The sequence below is a fragment of the Dromaius novaehollandiae genome, chromosome 1 (genome assembly GCF_036370855.1).
Source record: "Dromaius novaehollandiae isolate bDroNov1 chromosome 1, bDroNov1.hap1, whole genome shotgun sequence".
NCBI classification, from domain to species: domain Eukaryota; kingdom Metazoa; phylum Chordata; class Aves; order Casuariiformes; family Dromaiidae; genus Dromaius; species Dromaius novaehollandiae.
The window spans coordinates 84969433-84993058 of NC_088098.1; the positions used below are offsets into that span (position 1 = coordinate 84969433).

The 23626-nt window shown below is 40.5% G+C and overlaps 1 protein-coding gene across 10 annotated transcripts in view; it reads right to left on the reverse strand.

Annotated features, from left to right (window-relative positions):
* TSPAN9 (tetraspanin 9) overlaps nucleotides 1-23626 on the reverse strand; it is a 196377-nt gene that overhangs the window by 150661 nt on the left and 22090 nt on the right. Inside the window, exon 1 of one of the 10 annotated variants that reach the window (XM_064517986.1) lies at nucleotides 21992-22095. The exons of the other annotated variants lie outside the window; for them this stretch is intronic. The gene's annotated coding sequence lies outside the window, so the exon portion shown is untranslated. Of the gene's footprint in view, nucleotides 1-21991; nucleotides 22096-23626 lie in introns of those variants that run through there. 10 annotated transcript variants of the gene reach the window in all.

A 23626-nucleotide genomic window follows, 5' to 3' on the forward strand; every position in this document is an offset into this window, starting at 1 on the left:
ATAAAGGAGCTGAAAGAACAGATTTGGGGATTATTAGGAAATACTTATCTGGCAGGAGAGAGCAGGCAAGAGTCAATGAGGCTTGTAAAAGATGAGTCGATAAAACAACATTGTTAACAAAATTATCAACATGTGACACAAACCAGGTAACCGTTCCTCATCCCTAGCAGAAGTTGGGAATCAGTTTTCAGTATCTTGTTTCACATCAGTGCTCTCAGACTTTAAGAGCACTGTTTACAATGGTCTCCTCATCACCTTTAGGCCAAGAAACACAAGGTAAAAGCTAGCTTTCAGCATTGTTTACTGAGAACATTAGCCATGCTGGATGCAGCTTGCAACCACTGGCATTCAATGCCAACTGGAGGAGGGCCAGACATTCTCTCCTGGATGGAACTTATCACAGTCACATGGCCAACAAGTCACAGACTCCTCAAGAAAACAGATCTTTCTTGACTAGTATAAGTCAGTAAGAAACAGATAGGTTTATTCACGATGCTGACAAAGCCACAGTTATTTACAAAAAGTTGCCTTTCCCTTTTCTCAAAATGTTCTATCACTCAGATAGCGGGAGATGGAACGCCTAGGGGCTGCAGGTGCTAAGAGACTCATAAGTATTTCCATCTAGTATCTCTGACTTAAAGGATTAAAGGTAAGCATCAGAAGTGTTCACGTGAAGAGAGTTCTCCATTCTGCTTTTATATCAGCAAAAGCTCAGTAGTGCAGGACATCCTTCCTAAAGTATTAAAACATAGAAAGGACACATACAGTCCTCATCAATGAGAAATTCCAAGAGTTGTGAAGCAGAGGAACACTCTCCAAGCTTCACGCAATGGAGTCCTACTGTATTCAGCAAATGTTCTTCTGCCTAGGAGCTGGTTCCTGGTCTCACTCTAAGCTACCAAAGCAACTCAGAATTCAGTGAAGCTGTATTTGACACCATCGCTTCCTCCCCTTCAGTATCCCACCTTGCTGACCACTACTAGACAGGATGAGACATGTGGATGTGCTCCAGTTCTGCTGGCAAACAACTCTCACTCAGCAGGGGACATGCCTTTATGTCAACACCAGGTAATACATCCACAGACTTCACCACCAATGACCAATAACTGTTACCAATTCAGTTTACAAAACTGGTAGAGAAGGTGACATCATACTGCCTTCACTTTATTAACATCTTTGGAAAGATGATCAAAAGAGATAATTGCCACACTTCTTGCACAGCATCTCTGCCAAACCCCCAAAGGTTCAAATCTCTCCATGCTAAGTGCTCGGTTCTGTTCTATACCTTCACAAAGATACAGGGAGCGATGGATCTTGGTCTCACTGCATGGTTCAAAGCAAAAGGCAGCAATATCTTAGCTAACTATGAAGCAGCAGAGAGAAACTAGTACTTACAAGAGCAGCAGTAGCAGAATACAAAGCAGAACAAGAAAATGGTGATATTGAGAAGCTTCTGAATAACTGCCTGTCCACAGCTGAAAAGCAGCAATTGTCCAGCAATGAAACCACCACAGAAGTAAAGATTCAACAGTCAGAGAAATTCCTTTTGTCCTAACTCTAAACAGGACATCCCCTTCCCAAATACTGCTTTAGTCACATCATGTCAAGTATTCACTACGCACCCCTCCCCCAGTTTGTCCACCACACTGTGCTAGCCCTAGAGACAGACAGACAAATTGGATGTTCACAAGACATGATCTGTTCAACTGATAAGTAACACAGGTCTCGTAATGCCTCACTTCAATATTGCTTTGTCTTCGCTGGATTGTGTACACCTCAATCTTGCTCTTCCTTTTTTGTTTATACTAGTGCTTGCATTGCATTGCTGGCTTTGTACTCAGAGTGTCTTGATTTTCAAGGCACTAAAACAGGCTAGGCCCTTGCTTTGTTAGAGGACACTTCAACAAGGATACATGGGAACAATCAATGCCAATAAGATTAGGTCAGTAAGACTATGACAGTCAATACCAATAAGGTGTATCAGCAGCAAAAAGACAACTAGGGAAAATGTGGGCTCACTGCTGAAGGCAGAAGAGTACCTGGTGACAAAGAATACAGAAAAAGCTGAGGTACACAATGTTTTCTTCACCTCAGTCTTAACTGGTAAGATTGGACTTCAGGAATCCCAGGTGGCTGTGAAAGGGGAGTGTGTGAGACTTTCCCCTGGGAAACTCCAGAGCAAGGAGACTTGCCCTCAGTGGAGGAGGATCAGGTTAGGGAATATTTAAACAGATTGGTCATACACAAGTGCATGGGACCTTATGGGATGCATCCAGCAGTGCTGAGGGAACTGGCCAATGCCATTGCAAGGTCACTCTCAGTGAGTTGCTTGAGAACTAGAAGAAAGTAAATGTCATCCCTATCATCAAGATGGGCAAGAAAGAGGATCCAGGGAACCAGTCAGCCTCAACTGTGGGAATATGATGGAGGAAACCCTCCTGGAAACCATTTTCAAACACATTAAGGATAACAATGTGACTGAGAGCAGTCAGTGTGGATTTACAAAGGGGAAATCACACCTGACCAACGTGATAGCCTTCTGTGACTTCTACGACTGGCTTGGTGGATGAGGGGAGAGCAGTGGATGTTGTTTACGTTGACTTTGGTAAGGCTTTTGATACTGTCTCCCATAACATCCTCACAGAAAAACTGGTGAAGTACAGGAGAGGCTGGATAAATCAGCAAGTTCAAAGGTGGATTGAAATATGGCTGAATTGCTGAGCTCAAAGAGTTGAGATCAGCAGCCTGAAGTCCAGCAGAAGGCCAGTCACTAATGGAGTACCCCAGGGTCAATACTGGGTCCAGTACTGTTAATCATCTTCATTAGTGACATTGACAGTGGTACAGAATACACCCTCAGCAAGTCTGCAGATGATACAAAACTGGGAGGAGTGCTAAAACACCAGAGGGTTGTGCTGCTATTCAGAGGGACTTTGACAGGCTGGAGAAATGGGTGAATAAGAATCTTATGAAGTTCAAAGGGAAATATAAGTCCTGCACCTGGAGAGGAATAACCCCATGCTCCAGGACAGGCTGAGGCCAGACTGACTGGAAAGCAGCTTTGCAGAAAAGGACCTGGTAGTCCTGGAGGACAAGTTGAACATGAGCCAGCAATGCATCCTTGAGGCAAAGAAGGCCTGCTAGTATCCTGGGCTGCTTTAGGGAGAGTGTTGCCAGCAGGTCAAAGAAAGTGATCCTTCGCCTCTACTCAGCACTGGTGAGGCCACATCTGGAGTACTGTGTCCAATTTGGGACTCCCTATGCAAGAAAGATATGGACATACTGGAGTGAGTCCACCAAAGGGCCATGAAGATGATTAAAGGGTTGTAATATCTGACATACGAGGAGAGGCTGAGAGAGCTGGGATTGTTTAGTCTGAAGAAGAGAAGGCTCAGGGAAGATCTTATTAAAATGTATAAATACCTGACTGGGGGGTGTGGAGGGGGTGTAAAGAAGATGGAACCCCACAATTTTCTCAGTGGTGCCCAGTGAAAGGACAAGAGAAAAATGGACATAAATTGAAATACATGGAATTCTGTTGAAACATAAGAAAAAACTGTTTTTATTTTAAGCGTGATCAAACACTGGAACTGGTTGCCCAGAGAAGTTGTGGATTCTCCATTCCTAGAGATATTCACAAACCAAGTGGACAAGGTCATGAGCAACCTACTCTAGCTGACCTTGCTTTGAGCAGGTGGTTGAACTAGGCAGCTACAGCATGACTGTAGAATATACTTTGCTGCAGATTATTAAAAGCAATACTAAGGTGCTTGTGTATCAAGTTTAGAGATAACTAACTCAATGCAATTGCTACCACACATGAGGAAAAACCTAACAGCTCACTCAGCATCTCTTCTACACATAAATAATTCGGTATGAGTTGTGTAGATATGATGAACAAGACAGCAATACAGGACCAAGGTACAAATATGTTAAAACTCCTAGCTTATCCTGGGGTCAAAATTAAGATGCAGTGCCAAGGCAGCAGAAGGAACCCAGGACTGGAATAGCAGAGGAGACTAAAAGGAAAGGGCAATGACACTGCCTGAGTAGAGGGAAGCCAAGATGAGTGCCACAGGGACAAGGTAGAAATGAAGATAGTGGACAGGAAGAACTTCACAAAAGCAATTGATTCAGAACACACATTTACACAAACCTAAAAATCTACTGAAAAAAATATATATGTACAGACAGAAGATTAAGAATATTAAGATGGGCAGTGGTTTCACACTTTTTTTTTTTTTTTTTTTTTTTTTTAGGATCAGGCATCTAGTATCTGATACAACTGTGACAGTCAGTGAGTGACATGGCACTAAAAGTGCCAAAAGTAATAAATAACTTGTATCCAAGGTTAAATCAGGTATCAATAAGGCCAACTACAGTACAGTGGCATTTGAAAAAAAGAACACAGGACAATAAAACCATAACCACTTGCTGCCAGCAAGCCTGCAAATCTCAGCATTCACATTTCTGGGACCTGTGTGCGCCTCTTACCAAGAAATTGAGCCTTTCAGCATTCAAAGGGATTTGGTGCTTTGGCTGCAGATCACCCAGCAATAATACACATGCAAGGCACATGAACGACATTTCCCTCACCACAGAAAGAGCTGTGGCACTAATGGGAAATGTGGTATTTGGAGCAAATGATGAAATTCCAACAGCTGCAGCAGATTGGGAGGGGGCAGGGAAGGCGCATGAGAGAGGCAGCAGGAGGGAGAGCAGAGACCAGAGCCAACCTAACAGCTGGATCAACCCACACCCTTTCCCCCTCTCTTACATTTCACCAGTTGCAGCCAGAAAAGTAGTAGTACGTAAATAGAATGACTTAGAATTCTCATCAACAGTGTTAGGTCATCATTCATCACACCATGAATCTTCTCTATAAGCACTTAAACACTGATAAGCAATAGAGAAAAGCCCTTTACAGACAAATAAATGCAAAGATGGTCAGTAATACAGCCAAGCATCAATCATTATGTCCTGCACAGAGAAGTTTTGCAGCCACCCAGTACTTAAAAAAAAAAAAAAAAAAAAAAACAGAAGTAATACAAAAGCAGAAATGAGAAAAAAACATTTAAAACTCCATCTGCTTTGTATGGAGTTGGGTCAAAGGCTGGGGTCTGCTAACTCACTTTCCTCCAGGTGGTGACTATTCGGTTAGGTGATAAATAGCTCATCTCCACACACGCACAAAGAAGCATAGAGGAACACTGGCAGGTGGGAACCAGGGGTAAAACCCATCAGATCAGTCAACAGAAGCAGCTCTCCTGGTCACCCAAGACACCCACGGGGTTACTGCCTAGGGCCATGGGATACATTAGGGGATGCAGGGCAAGAGCATTTCAGGACTGCACCAGACTTCTTATGGGAGGCTTAGGGGAGGAACCAGAGGGGGGAAAGGGAGGGATCGAGGTGGTTTGGGGAGGAACAAATGTGGGAAAATAGAGGCATAATGGCATAAAAGGGGCCAGTCGCATGTAAACAGGTTGCTGGTCAGTGAGCTTGTCTGACCATGCCCTGGGCCTGACCAATGCAGTCTGTCCTGCCTTCTTACTAAACTGAGTGGAGACCACAGGTCACAAGGCCCATGTTTCTGTGGTGCCAGCAACTGGCGTGAATGAGGGTATGTGTGTCAGTCGGATCACTAACAAATAGCAAGCTGGACTTGGGGGTGGTGGCCAGGGAAGAGTTTCTGGACACCACTTTTTTTTTTTGGGGGGGGGGGGGAGGGGGGGTTTGAACAAGTGAATTTTAAAGGCCAATAAAACATATGCAAAACAGCTTTATAAGAAAAAAGAAGTGGTAGAGAGAGGAGACAAAGTCTTAATGTTCCCCCTCTCCCTTATTTCCCAGCTCTGGTTCCCTCACTTCCTACCAACATCCGACTTGCTTCCATCATAGTGCCAGGGTCTGCCCTTGTCACACGGCCCAGCACTGGAAAAGTGATATGGAGGTTATTTCTCACCCCCCATTCACACTGGGGCTACCATCCACACTGCCAAAGTAATCTGATTTCTGTTCCTATTTTGTTTTAACCTGGATATATAAACATGTATACTTCCCACACTACATATTCAGTTCAGGTTCATTGCCTTAGAAGCCTCAGCAATACTGTATCACTTCTCTTGTTTTATTAGCATTACCTCAGAGAGTCATTAGAGTAGCTTTTGTAGCTCTGAAAAGATCCACATGCTGTTTCACATGCACAGTTTTTTCTCCCAAGTGCTTGTCAGGTATTTGGTTAAAAAAAAAAAAATGCAAACACAAATCATGTTTTAAACCTCAGAAATGTCCCCTCCATTGTTTGCTGCCTTGATGTTATAACAGTTCACTCAGGGGTACCAGTCCTTAGAAAAATGCCATGGCAGAGGCTGGAGCACAGTTACACACAGGAACTGTCTGGTCCATCAGAATGGATCAGAAGCTGAGCAAGGCCATTGCTTTTAGACCTCTTCATTATGAGGCTTGGTTCAACAACCCAAGCTAATTATCACTCCAGACTGTGTCACCCTGAGCACAACCTAATTCTTCAAGCATTCTGAGGAAGAAGGTAGCAGATATCTGTATTTCGAGTGCAGACGGATGAATAACCTAAGTGAAGAAAATATTAAAAAAAAGAAACCAAGCTCTTTAAAGGCCTTCTTCAAAGTACAATAGCCCCCCCAAAAAGTTTGTTTTTTTTTCTCCCTCCCTTATTTGCACACCATACTTACTATATGAGCTTTAGACTAGGCAAAGAAAGAGTAAGGAAGGAAATTTTACAGGAGGCCATCTTTAAATACCTTACTGGTAATTATTTTGTGTTTTCACATTTATTTTCAATTGAAATGATTTTTCTCATGCATGCTTATAGATTAAGGAAAACAGGTACTCCTGGAGAGCAGTGTAAATAAACCACTCCAGCAGCCATGTTTGTTCTTTGTTCTGGAGAGATCAGAATTACAGTAACACATGCACATTTTTCATCACTACTCCTTTTTCCTTTAATTACATTTTCGGATTACGTTCTCCTGTCCTGTATACGTTTTTACGCCACATGAAGAGACACAACATCCCTTTGTGTTGGTTTACATCTTGGACAGTTGCACACTCCTGATCAAACAGTGAGTTGGTGGGAAACAGAGCTGATCTTAACTCACTGAGGAATAAGTTCAGCGAGACATGAAGATGCTCAGTTTGATTTTTTTCCAGTCTAGAGATCACGAAATAAGGCTCCAAATGAGCCACTGGCTCACACAATACAGTTTTGTTCAGTGCTTGCTTGTTTTGGGGGGAGAACCTTTTTTTTTTTTCCCCTCACTGCAAAGCGAGCATCTTATTTATAGAACAAAAGCCTGATTAAAAGCTGTTAAACAATTAGTGGTGACGATGTATAATATGAAGCAAAAGCAGAAAGAAATTGAAGTTACTAACTTCTACTCCTTTGTCTCAGGTGGTCATCCATTTTCCACATACCAGCTACACGAAGTTGTGATAGAAACATACCATCCCTAGTAATCGGCTGCATGAGAGCCAATTTCATTTTGACAAGTTCAATAGATTTTACTAGCAGTATCCCATCTAGCAGATAGGAATACTGAGGCAGAGTGTGGCAAAACTACTGCACCATCATCACAAAATGGGTCAAAGAACCAGGAACAGAATTCCCAGTTCCCCTGGTTCCCCCTGATCATATCCCTTTTCACTGCGTCATACCTGCCATATAGAGTCAACACACTCCTCATCAGCTCAAACTCTCTGAAGACTGCGGACTGCTCTCCATCTTCCTCCACTATCAGGTCCTAGAGTTTTCTGATGCCATAGGTACTTTCTAAACACCCAAGTTAGAGTCAGATTTGACCACCCTTTGGAAGGCAATCAAAAGCATGCTCTTGCATATGAATGCAAGTCCTTTTCTACAGTGGGATAGGAATGCACAGCTGTTACTACATGTCATTTCAGAGAGGCATCAGAAATTTGACATTCATGACCACCACAAGCACGCTCTAAAACTCTGCCCTACTAAGGTTCTTGCTGGCAATCTGCCAGGCCTGTGGTGGGTAGGACCACTGCACATAAAACCTATCAGATTGCATACTGCCTTTTGTCATTTCTGGGAATTGGATTAAACAAGAGGACTACTGCAACACTTCACCTTGGTCCCACCGACCTCCTACTTCATATGGAGATAGAGCATTACTCTGTAGTCTTATGGAGATGTAGTCGACAAATACACATCCCAGCATGCATCACTGATTCTGACGACTTTGAGTTATGGAATATTTGACAATACTCCACAGCAGAAAAATAAATGCAGTTCGGCATGTTCAGTAAAACAAAAAACTTCTAAACAAGAATTCCTTACTGCAGCATCTTTCAAATCAAGGAGCTTCTGTTTAGCACTTATGCATTGTCAAAGTTCTTGGTAGAAGCACTAACAGTCTGGGCCTTGTATATATTTTATCCTAAAAACATAAGATTGTAAAAAGCCAGGAAGCCAAGTAGTTGTTGGTGAAAAAAGCTTTTATCATCTAGAAGTATGCCTTCAAATTAAGTCTTGAAATGTCGTGCAATGTCATTTTCAAATGTAGTCTAACAGTTCAAGCAAGAAATTATGGCATATTGCCTGCAGACTTACAGGTTCTCCTCTCAGCTACAACCTAGGTTTATAGGTGGCTATACCAGGTCACTTCACGCCACCAATGCTCTGGGATCCCACATCCAGAAGGGGCATAGTAAAACACACCTATCTTTATACCCCATGTTGAGACCTTCAGACCTACACACCAGCAAATCTTTTGTCCTTCAGCTGCCTGGGACCTAACACTCAGCTAGCCTACAGGGAAGATTGAGGGAAAAGAGCAAAGAGAGGGAATGGAAACATTGGGGGGGGGGGGAAGGAAATGTTAAGTGATTTTTTCTCCTCTCACCTGTTTGACTATCACATTTTCATTGCCTTCATCAATAACATTTCAGCAGTTTTCTATTCCACCTGTAGTGAACAACAAGCTGAAGCAGCATCTTTTTTTGCAGACAAACAGTTAAAAGTTGTGAGACGATGAAGGCAGAGATGTATATGTTCAGAATATGGTGGAGAACCAGCTGCACAGCGATTTTGCACAGAAATTGGAGTCCTCTGGGCAGGCAGCAGTATTTACATAAGCAAGAGAACAAAGTACAGTTTAAATCAGGAGCACAACAGCATCCCAGTGCATTGACTGCTGGAGACCATTTATTTTCAGTACAGACTTTCTCTACTTTCATACATTCTAAAGCTACTCCTTAAGTTATCACATCTCTGCTGAGCCCAGGTTTGGTCCTGGTATCAGTTTGATACAAGTCATATAGCAAGTGCATCTTGGACCACTTGGTGTCAACATTTTAATCCCTTTTTTATGAGGACAGTCTCACACTGAGTGTGTGAGGTTCTCATGCAGCTCTGTGTATTTTAAAACAAGATCAAGATGCCCTGTGGACTGTAGTTAACACACACCAAGCAGCTACGACTGCAGAGAGGCACACCACATCCCATAGTCTGAACAGCTACGATCACTGTTACCTCAGGGATCTCCACTCCAGAGTACTGGGCAGAGCAGACTCACCCTACCACATACCAACTATCTGCAAGCAAGCCACAGCCATTGCCGACAAGACCCTTTTGCGATGCTTACAGTCACAGCAAATGAAGAAGCTAAAACCAAGACTAAAGCTCTGAAGAGCCCTATTAACCAAATGGACAGAGTGAACATTGCCCACAAAATGCTATTTTAGCAAGTACTGCTACTCATAGGCCAATAAAAGCTTGGTGTCATTTGTCTACTCTTGAGTTTTGCCAGTACAGTCATGCTCTCTTCCTCAAGCCCATCCTTAAATTGACAGATACACCTGGAAGTTCATACTTAAGTGCCATCACATTAGAAAAAAACCTATTTGCATATCTTTCCACTTAAAGAACTGATTTAAACTGCAGCTCAAAAAAGCAGCTTATTTCTGTACTTCTACAAGCAAAAAGCTTTACAAAATAAATGAGCTAGAACACTAAGCTCCCATATGGCTACTATCACATATCCTGAGTGCATTTACAGCATTAAACTTTATGTCTTTCAACTCTTCAGCTTCCTGATTTGGTTTCCAGGCTCCCGAACAGTTACTGTTCCTGAATCTTAAAGCTCCTGCTTCTTCCACACCAGTTCTTCAAACATAATTCACTTGGCTGGCACAGTCACATCAAAGTCATTTACAGACATCCCACCAAACTATATATTTTCCAGACTGCACAAATCCCCTGTTTTATACTAGAACAAAATAAAACCTCAGGTTCTACTACCACAGAAAAGTTACTTTCCTTCCAATCTCATATCTGAGAAATTCTGGTTTTGAATTTTCTCTCAGGCTGCTCTTTACAGTCTAACAATTAGAATCCCCCAGCTTCCTTTATCAGCCACATATCGGCCACCACTGTACCTGTTTTAGAGTTACTTTATTTACCCTGTCCTGCCATGCCTTTAGTCAAAATAATGCTGCCAAATATATCTGCACCAAAGAAATAGACCACTGTGACTAAGCATGTAGAAGTGCACACTGCATTTAGTATGAAGCCAAACTGTTCAGTTCAGTGCTTTTAGGAGAATGCCAGACAGGAAGTACAGCCTGGGTCACCACATTCAGGTCTCTACTTTCATGGTTTACCCCCTTATATACACTCCCTCGTGGACTTAACACACTCTGTTTTAAAACTTACTGCATTTCTTACTTTTGCTACTGCTAGGAGAATTGGATTCCATCCCTTGTATGGATAGAGGCTCCCCTGTCCCTAAACTTTATAATGAATCTTACAGATTCTGGGAATTTTCTTGAAGTGCTAGCTGATAGGATCAAGCTGTTACTTACAAGTCTAAGCTTTCACCAAAATATTTATTTCTAGCCCTAAACAATGAAGAGAAATGCTTGAAAATGTGAACCTCCAGCATTCAGGGCAAACATACTTTATGCTAGCGGATTTTTTTTTTTTTAATTTCATTATTTTCAGGAGTCTGACTCATTTTCAAAGGATGAAGAATAGTAAGTGTGCAATTGAACTGTGAAGACAATCCAAATAAAGTACTGAGTGACATATAACATCTGTAATATCATGACCTCTGCCATCCACAGAAGATACTGCTAACACTCAACTACCTCCTTGCCCCACTCCAGATGTGACAGTGATTGGAAAGAACTTTATTTAATGATTTGCAAATTGTTATTAAGAAAGTGTCTGACTACACTGCTGGTGCCCAGTCAGTGCAGAATCACACTAAATAAAACCACTGGCAAAGCCAACAACATTGAGCAGGCTATCTGCCAATTAGCAGATCCAGTGGGCAGAAAATAAACCCTTCAGCAAAAAGGGTTTACCTTTTCATGTCACCGCTTAACAGAATTAAGACATTTCCCAGAAGATTCTTTCCCCAGAAATGTATAGGTGCTACAAAGCATCTATCGGCTGCAGCTCATTGGTCCATCTTCAAACCCACTTGATTCTTCATGGGATAACTTCAGTTACTATTTGTTTTGTATTATTAAAGGTAATTGCCATTAATAGTGTATAGTCAGTTCAGAGAAGTAAGGCAGTAAGTAGCACATTACCATATTCTGCAAAAAATTCTTCGTGAATTATTGCAGCAAATTAGAGTCTGACAGGTGCCTAGGGAATGGAAAGAGGAGGCAATTACCAAACTCAAAACTTGATAAATAGAGTTTTTAAGGGACAGTCTGATACCTTTAAAAAGAAAAAAAAAAAAAAAAAAAAAAAAAAAAAACTAACTTAAGAGAAACTTTCTTTTGCTTTGCATTCCTTTATGGTCCTGTTCTCTTTCCCTACAGCTACACAGAATCTTGAATGAAAAAGGAAAGGTGACACCTGCCATTTAAAGCAAAACCAACAGTCATCCTAATTTCTGACCTTGCCACATCAGTCTTGTTTTTAGCAGATCCATGCATCTTTCCATGCAGTACTGCAGGCAGCTGTAATAAAGTTGCCCTTTCGGGTTATCTGTTCAGGAAAGCTTTGCTTCTCTAATACCTATCAGAAAGGCAATCCCCAGGGTATGTGCAAGATAAAAAGTCTCAAGAGCAACCTGAAACAGGAATTCGTCATATAAGCTGCATGATAACTACATTATGAATTATCAATGAGATTAAATTGGCAAATGGTCTTTACAATAGAGAAAGCATTAACAAGACAAACCTTTCTCTCAAGCTAAGTACATACTAGGAGATTTGGTATAATATATGCAATTTTGGGGCAAACATTCCCATTACAGGAAAATTTCCATACAATTCAGTAGGAACAAAACTCAGAAATGTGATGAGTTTCTACAGAAGTGTACTAAAGAAACCGATTACCTAAGTGTACTACAGAAAGTAAACACTACATACTTTCTAGAAGGACTGACTGCGCAAAATACCTGATCAAAGACTGCTGGTGACTTTTCAGCAATTTGAGCAGTTTCAAGCTATTGGGCAGGTCGATAGAGTAAAACTATGAATTAATTTTATAACAGGCTAACTTTAAGTTACTTGCCCTGAGGTCTCTTCTTCCCACAGACTGGTTGTGGTGCTTGTATTTGCTCACCAAAGCAACTAAGCTTGTATTCTGTGACTTGGAGCTGCTTAGCACTTCTCTCTCTTTGTTAAACCTGAGCAGGAAAAGCCTGCATGCTTTCAGAAACTTCCCACCTTCCTTAGACAAGTTGCTACTGCCCTTCTGACACACAGCAATATCCTTTGCATCACAATACAGTATGCAAGAAAAGGGAAGGCCATTTCCTAGGAAATTCTGCATTTAGTTTTGGAATAAATTCTAAGGGAAAGTGTAGCTTTAGCACTTATGCTATGCTAATTGTGAGCTGACAACCTCCAGCTCAGAGCTGCTCCCTGCTGGAACTATGCCAATTAGAAAGGGTCCTGATAGATCAACAGATAGGAAACACAAGAGGAATAAATCAGCCGGCCCAGTGGAGGAAATGATAAGGTGCTAACCAAATTTAAGTAGCAAGTGTGGGTGTTCTCTTATCCTTTAGGAAGCCTACAAAGCACAATGGCTGCAGGTTTAACATTTCATGTGCAGATGCCTGTATTACCATTAGTACTGAAAAGCACACATTAGTAGCAGTCACTTTAAAACACCTGAACACATCCAGTTTGAATCTGTAATAAAGACACACAGTTAACAGAATTTTCCCTGTTTTTCCCAGCTTTCCCTCTCATACAATATACAAAACAGAGTGTCAAGCCTTCTACGAGTCTGTTCTCTCACAATGTAACTCTGAAGTTGAACTACTACTGTTCTCAAGCTCTTAGTGTTTGCCTATCTGGATAAGAGATTGCTAAATAAACTAGATATTTGATTTGAAACACAAGAGGAATTCTGTACTCTCCCCTCCTAATATTGCAACAGAGGGTTTAAAGCCATATAAATCATGGTACCACAGTTCAGTATACTTAGGCAACTAATGGCAAAAGACAGATGCCCAGCAAGCAGGGGAGAAAGGAAAGAACAGGAACAACACAAGGCATGCTATGTGTTCAGTTTGTGTACACCTCAGAGATCACTGGAAAGTAGAAGAAAAGTGTTTACACAGAAACAGCTGTTTCTCTATGTTCTCTTTACTCTTGATAACCGGGCACCCCATATTAAAAAAATCCCACTGAAAAGTTACATAAGGAATTCCTTCCCCATCAAAAGCCCAAATCACTGTGCTGTCAAGAACACGCCTTTTTATTAAGATTTATTGAAAGCAAAACTTCCATCTATTTATCTAAGTAACTATTTATCTATTTATCTAAGTAACTGTTTGGGAATTGAGGAATTCCTATATTGTCAATGATTGTACTGAATATCTCACAATTTCTCCTAAAGGCCCAACTCATACAATTCTCCAAGGATACAAATTCAGATATGCTTTTTCAAGCATGTTTCCACTTCTCCTGATTCCAGAAATCATTGTTTTAAAGTATTCTCTGTGTGCTGAAACACCAAAAGAAAATATCCCCATTGATCCCACCAAGAAACAAAAAGAATTCTTTAATTTTACCTGTTCTATCACATCAGGGAGGACTGATTCATACTTTGAAAAATAAGTAGCACTGGAAGTATTAAAAAGCCTTTCCATCTTCAAAGCAAAACCATGTTTCACATGAGAAAATCTAAGAGTAATATAAAGTGTCTAAACTAATGCCAGACAAAACAGGTTTCTTGACCATGACTTCCAGCCTGCATCTCAAATACATGCAGGCTCATACTGAGGCTGGGGGACAAACTGACAGGACTATGTGTCATAGTCATTAGAATTAGCATGCCTAGAAGGTGCACTGGATTTCTGAATGAGCATAAGTTTTCAGACTGTTTCGGAACTATAGCTGAAGCCACAGATGCCCTTTTGTGTTCTGTGAGCTGGTACTATCTTTATAGGACCTATTTCAAAAATCTTGGGGTAAGATTTTTCCATCAGTCCCATCTCTTATCTGGACCTTCCTGCAAGTTTGCTACAGTTGCAACCTGTAGAAATTATATGCCAACACGTACTATTACTTGTCTTGTGCCAGCAAAAAGTTAGTTCAGTACAGAGGGAGGACTGTAAGCAAGTCAAATAAAAGATAAGAACAGCTGAGAGTGAGATCATCCCCAACAACATGCAATTTAGGTGAAGCCTTTGGGTTCCTGGCAAATTGCCCATGAGAATGTTGCTTGGGCCAACTTGAATACTTGTGATGTAAGGAAGTTTACAGAAGGACACCAGTTATGGAGTGCTGCAGAGCCAAATTAATATGACTAAACAATTTAAATGAGAGAAGAAAGTCAGCACTGGACTTACAATTTTACAAACCTTCTTAAGTTTTTCTGGCTAAGGCTGAGTCAGCCATGACCCTGAGAATAGTTTGAACTTTCAAGTATCTACTGAACCTTGAATCAATCATTCATTCAGCCTACTTTTAGGTACAATAAATAAAGCAGAAACTTTTTTAGAAGTGTGGAAATGCAGAAGAGCTCTGGTGGGTTTTTTTGTTTGTTTGTTTTTTGGTTTTTTTTTTTTTTTTTAAATAGCCTCAGATATTACACAGGTCATACAGATTTGTGGAAATTCCCAACAACCTTGTGTTCCATATCTTTATTCTAAAAGCAGCTTTATAGAAAAGGGGAAAAAATGAGAACTCCCACAAAACAGCACCTGTTGTATAAATTAACTGACATTTTCTTTTTCCTTCTGCCCCCTCCTTCTTTAATGGCTACTTTGCCAAGAGGCTCATAATTTGTATGCAGAGACAGAAAGGAAACAAACAAGTATATGAAACTTGTAAGAAATTTTGCCTAGATCTGAGCACTGCTCAGTTTCTGTAGTTTTTACTGGAACACTGTAAGGGTGTTAATCTGGTTAAAAAAAAGTTGTTTCTTCCAATGTTTCTGAAATACTAAGTCCCAGACCAGTTACAATTTATATAGCATAAAAGTGTACTATGCCCTTATTAGATCCCTTTCACACCATTAGCTAGAACTCCTTATAAGCTCCAGATTCATTTTCAGATCAACCAGTTCTGCAAGAGAGCTATTGGAACCAAGTTATATTGGGTGCTTAAGGAAAACCAAACTAGGAATTTGCCAGGAACAAATGGCAGTTAGAGGGTATAGCCAACAGAATTATTTTGCTCCTGCATCTCATTGTAGCAATGCTCATTGATCCCCCAGCCACATACTGCCACAACGGTGCATGAACTTGTCACCTCCAGATTAGCCTCTTCTGGCCTACATTGTGTGATACCATCCAGGCTCTGAAGTTGGCAAGGAATGAGAAGGATTTATTAGGTGGCTTGGTACCACTGGAGCACATCAGCCTCATGCTCCAAGGATCTGTTCTGGTAAGCTTTAAAATTCACGGTTCTGATTTTAACCACCAAAGACCCAAATTGCTTGAGAGACAATCAAGAGACTAAGCCCCTGCTGACAATGCCTGATTTAACAACTGTGGTCTTGGAGAACAAATGAAAAGAAACTGCCAAAGGGGGTTCTCAAAGATGGGTTATTGATTTGATTTGTTCATGCCTACAGAGAGTTCACTACAGTCCAAATTCATTTTGATACATGAGGCCGCTCTTTCTCACCTCTCCCAACTCCTTCCCAAGCTCTAACAAAAGGATGGGTTGGAGATTATGGGTGACTGACTTATAAGTAGTCCTTTTATCAGCATTTAACTTGACAGCAAAAGACCTATATCATAAAAAAAAAAGCACTTACAGACTTCAGTTGCATTTCAATAAATGTAACCTTGATGTTAAAAAAGCCTAGATCTTGTAGATTTAGCAAAAACCTTTCCCATACAGATATTCTAACCATCTCACCTGACCTCCTAAGCAACACAGAGCACAGAATACCTAGTAATTCCTCTCTGATGACCACCACTTCTGGTTCAGTTGGAATGTATATTTTGGAAAGACCTCCAAATTTTGCTGTAGCTACTTTCAGTTAAGGCTGGTCTAATCCATTTTGAACCAAAACAATCATCACAAATCCATGAAATTACTAAAGAAAATATTAGCAAATAAATCACACTACTCATCTCCATAATCACACCTATCTATGCATCTCTTGGTTTATACTTAAGAACATGACATCCCCTTTCTATTTAAATAGAGTTTACTCATTCGGTTAAAAAAAAAAAAAAAAAAAAAAAAAGACAGGTGCTATCTCCAAGCGTTTACTTTAAAAACATGTAATTTAAGCATATTATCAAAATACAACCACTTACCTCAGAAATATCTTCGAAAGCTTCCACACTCAAAGCTTACAATAGTCTTTTCTGAAATCACTGAAAACAATCTTCTCTTTAAAAAAAATAAACTATTTTATTCTCATTCAAAACATTTCCCACTATTTCTCTTTGTCTGCATCATCTGCAGTTAAAAAAAAAATCCCAGATATTTCTTAAAGTCAAATGTATTTCCTACAAGTATGAAGACATCCAGGTCAGATTTTAAGCAAGTAAATACATATATATTGTAAGGTGTAGTTTTGTATAGAAGGGAGCAGCCATAGGATTACTTTAGGAAGGGACATACTGCAGAAGTGTTGATCCATGGCATTTTGTGTCACTGAGGAGCAGGTAATATCTAAGTGGTTTACATAGCAGCATTGCCTTCGCTACTGATTTCCCACACTGTTAGGAATAGGAAATGCACTAAGCAACCATAACTGAGTTTGTGAAAAGTTCCTGCACTGTAGGACTCAAGCCCCCCCACCAAAAAGAAAAGAAAAGAAAAAAAAAAAAAAAAAACTTCCTGCAAACATTTATATTTGTCAGGATTTTTGTTTTGTTTTGTTTTTTACTATGGATTACAATCACTGTATATGCCCCAGCATACAAACTATGATGACAGGCTTAGTCATGGAAAACAGTAACTAATCACAACCCAAAACTGACCAAAAGTAAAATGCTTGTAGATTTTGTCTCCTTTTTAGAGAATGACATTACCATGCAACAAATAAACCTATTGTGTATTGCTCCCTCCTCCCCTAAATAGCCTCTATAAAACTGAAATATAATATTATGTCACTTGGCAATGTATCAGGATTTATTGTCTGTGTGAAGACAGCTAAAGGCAATACCAGATGCCTCTTTATCAGAAAACTAAAAGAAACTGAGCAAGACAGAGGAGGTTTTTCCTTGTTTTTTCTCAGGAGTTTGACACCCTTAGGGAAGAAGAGACCATTACATTAGTTCCTCACAGAACTAACCAACTTAAAGTGGAATTTAAGCTACTCTGATCACCAGCCAAATCAATGCAGCAGTGCTGTTACCAATACCAGTCCAACCCACGTTATGCAGAAAGAGACACAGGGTAAGCAAACAGCAGCTAGTGCAGTTGCAAAGCTCTTCCACTGGGAGACTGTTTCTCAACTCCTGATCTTCCAGAGGGCAGGATTACAGAGGGAAGTCTGCATATTTCACTCCTATTACTTCCTCACACACACCCCCACACTGCAACATGGTTGTTTGCTCAACCATACCCATCCCACCCAGGTGGACTGAAGTGTAGCAGGGAGAGATGCCCAGTGTTTCCTTACAGTGAAAGAGAAGAGATTCCAGGTAGAAGAGAACAAGGCTCATAGCCTCCTACCATAGGGCTTTTTTACCACCCTGCTCTGTTTGACTCCTGACTTCCCCAGTCCAGTCTGCTTTCTGTCCCATGAGACAGAGGTGTGCTGCAAGCAGAGCTCAAACAAGATCAAAGTAAAAGCCCATGCTGTATGAGAGGTAAATAGTAATGACACACTAGCACAATTTTCTATGTCAAAAACTTCAAAAGTTTATATTTTCTTGAAGGACCGCTTCCTTTAAACTCACACACATCACTATTAGAGGAAGCTGTGTTGGAATATCAAAATATAAAAAGGTCTATATGAACTTTTCTCCAGAGAGTATGACATAACTGCTGCCAGGTTGCAGCACCAGGTGAAAACATAACCAGGTGAAAAATGAAGCAAGCTACTAAGATATATGTCTTCCTACTGGTCATATGCTAAATGGGAAAGCAGAGAAAGGGCAAAATAATAGATGCCTACTAGGACCTTTAAATACATTTTTTTTTTTAATATTAAAATGTAAAGTGTGCCTCCTAGAAAATGATTTCTTTTACAAAAGCCGCACTAGAAGAGGGATGGCCAATAAAGCAGTAAAATTCAAATACAATTTTCCCTACAATGTCATCATAACAGCATCGTTGTTCCTCCAGGTCTGTTCCTTACATACAGCTATTTTCATCCTTAAGTGATCAAAACAGCCAACAATCTAAGAGGAGAGCCAATAATCTCTTTGTCCTGTGGAGGCAATGCGGTTCAGAGAAAAGTTTTCCCTTGACTGTAAGTCAAAATAATTTACTAAACTTCAATTGGTTTCATATCTGCATATCTACACACAATGAGATTGCAGAGTGACAATTCAGGCATAATCATGACCCAGCAATAAAGCAGCACTGGAAGAAAATCTGGCCCTCAGCAACTACTGTTGTATTAGTTATAAATAAAGCCTGCTTTCATTCCTCAACTTGCAAGGCTGGCAATTAGGAGGAGAAAAAAAGCTACCTTTTGCTCATTTTAATTGCTTCCTTCTTGTAATGCAGACCAAGAAGGAAAGTGCTCTACTACTGTATTTTTTTTAGAATTACTCCTAGTAGAAATCTAGCTCTGACTAAAGTACAGACTATGGCACTGTTCAAACTCTAAGCAGCCCTGCACTTGGTGGAACCCCATGAAAGAATTAAGCAAGCATCAGCCATTTTCATACTCTATCAGTTAGGCTGCTGTGGGAGTAAACTAGTTAATGCCTGTGGGAGTAAAGTAGTTGATGTCTCATAGGCCTTTGCAGGCCTATCTAGCATAAAAAAAAGAAAAAAAAGAAAAAAGAAAAAATCTGCAGTGACCTTGCTGAAGTCTGTCTTCCCAGCTATTGAAGGAATGCACTGTCCTGTTGGGGCCTCCTCTCCTGAAGTGATTCACGCCCTTTTTCTGTTTAGCCACACACCTGGAGTCCTGTGAGGGACAAGTCATATAATCCAAAGGTTTATCAACTCTGTAACAGCCTCATTAGAGGGAATTCATATCCGCAGAAGCTGCCACTCTGCTGCTCTGAGTTCTCCCCTAGAGCTACAGGGATAAATTGCTTCTGCTCGAACCTGAACCTATGTTGCATTCTGGTTATTCTGCAACACTGATGATACTTCTGCTGTGTACGAAACTGCTAAGGAAGCATTAGAGGATGCATGTGTGAAGATGTGAGGGAGTACACAAGTCCTCATCTATGAGGCTGGGGCACACAAGCATCCACATAATTTTTAGAATTTTTCTCTAGAGAGCACGGAACACTTGTTACAACTTTACAGGTGGTTTGGTTCACTAGGAGTTGAAAAATCAAAGTGGGCACTTTAATTTCAAGCTTTCTTGGGATGCACAATATACAGAGTTGTCAACTGCTGGCTCTTTAACTGGGCCTAACCAACATGAAACAACAGTAAAGAGCATCACTTCAGCAAATATCTTGGATCCAAAATGAAGGGGGGGCAGGGAAGGATAGTCCATTCACTCTGTTCTTCCTCCTCTCCATGCCACTTATCCTCTGCAATCCCTATGGGAAAAGATTCATTTTTATTTCATCCTTAGCTTGATATAAAATATGTTCCAGTTCTACAGCAGGAAACATACTTCCTTACTAATCTGAGTCACATCTCTCTGAAGTTTTCAATTTATTATGCCTGGATGGTGACCAACTGCTTCTCAGGTGCATGGTAACCCTTTATGTTATGATTCCCTTCCTTGTTTTACAGGAACTAGTTATTCTACATCAGCCTTGGTCCACGAGCATGCTGATAGATACTCCCTGCAACATAAAGAGGAAATGGTGGGAGAAACCAAACAATTCTCGAAGGCACAAAAAAATGCAGCATTTAAGATGCTACCACAAACATACACAACCCACCCAAATCCCCAAAACACTCCATTCTCAGTTGGCTCCAGGCCAAGCCATTCTCTTCTCAAACCTCAGAGAGCTGCAGTCCAGTTCTCTACCAATCCCAACATCACAAGCCAAACCACAGTCCTGTACCTGCGACCAGCCTTTTTTTCAAAAATAAAGGATGTTTTTGCTCCTTGTGTCTATAGCTTAGATTTTTTAATTCTTCTCTCTCCCTCTGAGAGGTAAGAAAAGCTTTTGATAAAAATAGAAAAAAAAGTTTCTTAAAACATGATCCCAGGAGCTTAGCTTGAAAGAGAAAACACTGTGTCCTGACTTTCACTCTAGAACTGCTAGGGTGCATTATCTTCCTAAAAAAGGCCTTAGTTACTTCTCAGAATACATAATTTGTAGAGGTGAAAAGCAAAATATCCAATACCAATCCAAGGAAAAAAATCAGATTAATCTCTTGCAGTAATCTTAACTCAGGAGGAGTTACTTTCTTAAAGTCTCAGTGTTATTATTTTGTTATTGTGGCAAATACCTTTCAATTTTCAAGTGCAAATAAACGTTTGATCATTCAACTGAACTTTATTGTTCAGCACTGTGGCGGACCGATGAATGAATCTTTTTGCCTTAAACATTTCTTGGTGCATGGGGTGCAGGCAGGCCATAACCACGAACAAGCCATTTGTCCCTGGCAGAAACAGGACTGGGCTGCTGCAACACCCGAGATGGTGTCCCGGGTGGTTGCAGGGAGACACCGAGCCTGCACTGAACAAGACCACAACTGGGCAGAGACTTTGGGATCTGGACTGTAAATTATTGTCCGTTTTTAGCACAACTTCTATAAAATTTGCTTGGCGTGAGTGGCTAAATTTGCTGAAGCCTTAGGCCGCACTCCCTAGTTCGGGGAGAAAGGGCCCCAGAGCTGGTGCAGGCGGGAACAATAAGGGAGTTACCAGCAATTTGCATCTGAAACAGTGCTAATTGCTGGAGTTACCAACCACCTCTTTGTCAGGACCTTGAGAGATAAGAGCAGAACCCGAGGAATGGAGAGACACCTGTCAGCAGAAACTGCAACAGAAAACAGCCTGCCTAGGAACAACGATGAGATCCAATAAGGAGCAGGAGACCCCAGACCCCAAAAATTACTATTGGTCCAAACTACCGCGTGAGGGGTGGAGAGCTTAGATTGGAAGGTATAATTGTCCAGGGATTTCTTTGTTCAGGGTCCCTCTTTGGAGGTACCCAACTCGAGCTGTGTGAAGAGGACCCACCTACCACCAGACGGGAGCCACCCCCCCAACGCCGAGACTCCCAAAGGAAGAGGACCAACGGGACACCGCTGGATCCACGGGTGGTGATATCTTCCCTCTCTCTCCCTCCCTCCCCCTCGGTAAGATCTGTTTGAAACATGTGGCATGGGACTTGTCTAGCTAGTTGCAGTATTCGCCATTGAATTATCTTATTTGACCACATGCCTTATCTTTGTGTTAATAAATCTTAAAACTGGTTGGCTGGTGTCGTTTCACCTTAATTCAGTCCAAGGGCATCATGAACTTGGTCGTTGGTCCCAAGGGGAGGGAGGTCGTCCTGAACGACTCCTTTCGGGCCGCGACAAGCACTCACAGTGAGGCTAAAGGATTCAAAAGAGGAAGAGAGGAAAAAACCTCAAAAGATACATGACCATCCAACTCATTAGCCAAGATAATAGATTATTTTATAGCCAGAAGAGACGTATGCCACACCACTGAAGATATACCCTTTGAAACAACTTACAAAATGTACCATGTTTCACTATGAATGTTATCACACTTTCTTAAAAGAATATGTAATATTTCCAGTTTTAGGCTTAAGCCAATAAAAAAAATGCTGTGGCAATTTTTATGTGAGCTGTTTTAACTGTTTTGAACTTTTCTTTTTAAAGGCTTCCTATTGGATTTTGTTCTCTGATTACTGAGAGGGTAAAATAATGCATTTTGTACACAAGCTGTCATTTTGAAGCTTAGCTTGGGAAAAAGATTACTTTGAAACAAAGCATACAATAGGGAAAGACTTTGGAATTCAGTTTCAAATTACATTCCATCAAAAACTACAAAATAGTTCAGAAGTGCTACAAAATAAACAAAATGAATAGCACAGATCTTTACTACATTCCCATCCCAGTTTTGGGCAGAAAGTCAAGTTACAGTGCTGTTGCTCTGGAGACTTAACTTATTGTATACATAGACCTTGAATTTAATCTTGGTGCTTACTGTCTCTTGTTTCTGAAACAAGATAGTTCAAATCATCCATTTAATCATATAGGAAGTACAAGCCACATATCCTCATCACTACTAAAATAGGAAGCTATTTTCCTTCCTTGGCTTCTATCAGTCAGATTGCAAGACAGTGCTATAAAAACACATAGAAGGGTATGTGAGAAGCTCGATGTTTACTTTTTAAAAGTACTGAAAGACAAAAATAAAGTTAACAAACATCATCTTATTGGCAGTTAACAAATTTCTTTCTGCAATGAAGAATGAAAGTTGTTCTCCTAAATTGAGTCTTCCAATAGAACCGAAGTGTTTTAGCTGCCATCTAGTGTTAAAATGAATGCATACATAGTTGACGACAAGACTTTTTAAAAAGATGCATAAGTAAGATCTTACACTGATTAAGACACCACAATAAATAACATTAAAAATTAAAAAGCAGATTTTTAGAAGAGTAGTGGGGCATTTCTAGTTCCAAAATGAAGGTTTCCAAACACATCTTTGAAAGATGTGATTCTGCCCCACAGCAGTTGGCAATATGAAATGTTTTCTTTCTAGTTAGTTTCAGCCCTGTTATTTCTGCGAATACTGAAAATAGTGCCCAAGAAAAAGTTCTGCTTGATGCTGATGAAGTGAATGACTAGAATTTTAAAAGACAAAAGAGTTAATCATCAATTTCCATAGCCTAAGCTTCAAAAAAAATTTTTTTTTAATCTAGAGGAGAATACTGAATATTAATGAGATTTTACAATTCACTTTAAATAAAGCCATTCATATATAAACATACAGCTGAAAATTTCTCCTCCTCATGTCCTTACCCATGAATTTTAACTGGAGTATAACTACCATGCTGAACAAGGAAATCTCAAAGAGAAATCATTTCTGAAGGGCATAAAGTCCCTCACCAGCAAA